Source organism: Trichechus manatus, unplaced genomic scaffold (genome assembly GCF_000243295.1).
Source record: "Trichechus manatus latirostris isolate Lorelei unplaced genomic scaffold, TriManLat1.0 scaffold00002, whole genome shotgun sequence".
Taxonomy (NCBI): Eukaryota; Metazoa; Chordata; class Mammalia; order Sirenia; family Trichechidae; genus Trichechus; species Trichechus manatus.
The window spans coordinates 17,395,482-17,396,698 of NW_004443938.1; the positions used below are offsets into that span (position 1 = coordinate 17,395,482).

Below are 1,217 nucleotides of genomic sequence, written 5' to 3' on the forward strand. Positions count from 1 at the left end.
CACACAAGTTTTAGTTCAGGACGAGGTTAAAAAAAAAAGGGAAGTAGGTAGAAGGGAGAGATAGAGACAGGGAGAAAAATAGAGAAAGGGCAAACGTGGCAAATGTCAGACAGAATTTAAATGCAAAATACATAAGGTGTTGTAACACATCTAACTATCCACTGAAGCCCTGCAAAACAAGCATTTGTAAAACATCCCAATTAGTGAGAATTTTTTTTTGGAAAAAAAATATTTTAAGGCTGCACCTCGCACTGTATGCTCAGCTAGTTGGTTCTTGGTTAAAACTTTCTACCATTTTGTTTGTTACAATAATGTTACAGTCCATTTGTTGGCAACTGGTAATCAGGAAACTTTCCCTCTTTGCGTAAGCCTTCTTTAAGACAGAACTTAGCAAATCAGTACTGGTTATTTTCAAAAGCTTTTGTACTGGCTGTGCTGTCATTTCTCTTAAGGTTGAAAAAAGATACCCAGAGTTACAGCCATTTCCCACCCAAGATAGTCATATAATCAAGCAGACTTGGTGTATCACCAGCATTTATAAAGCCAGACTTAGGGAAAGAACTAGATCTGGGGACACGGGCATTGTCTTCCTGTAGTGAATGTCTTGCCTGCCTTGGCTGTCATGATATCAAGACATGGAGAAGGATATTTACAGTGTGTTCTGTTTTTGTCTTTGTGTTTAAGTTATAAAATCAATAGTTGGAACTGACTATTCAGAGACTGTTGCAGCAAGCCTATGGCCAGATTCTTTAGATTATTTTAATGTTCAGATTCAAAAGTAAAATACAGCCCAGACCACATTAGAGAGCTACCTGGCTTACAAATAACTAGAGAATTTTTCTGGCTTGCAGTTCCAGCTCATGACCAGAGATGGCGCTGAGTGTACAGGGAACCTACAGCAAACCTGAATCGGAAATTGGAAGGAAATAGGACCAACGTCTGTGAGCATGAATCATCAATTAACCTCACCAGCACAACATCTAAGATAGTGAGTCTGGAGGAAGAGAAAGAAAAGCATAAAGAACAAATGAAGAAGATTTCCATTAGGGGAGTCTCGCATTAGCAGGGAGATAAGAAATGAAAATCTCTGCAGGTTAATATGGGAGAAGCACAAACTGTGTGAGGCATCAGGCATACAGATCAAAACAACCAGAGAACTGAGGCGTCAATGCATTTTCTTAGATTAACTCAACCTTTAAAGAATTAACAAAAAATAT

At 38.5% G+C, this 1,217-nt stretch overlaps 1 non-coding gene across 1 annotated transcript; it reads right to left on the reverse strand.

The window, feature by feature from the left end:
* Positions 1-520: 520 nt before the first annotated feature.
* On the reverse strand, positions 521-655 carry LOC111820326 (small nucleolar RNA SNORA72). The gene has a single exon (XR_002823885.1). It is a non-coding gene; the product is annotated as a small nucleolar RNA SNORA72 (small nucleolar RNA).
* Positions 656-1,217: the final 562 nt, after the last annotated feature.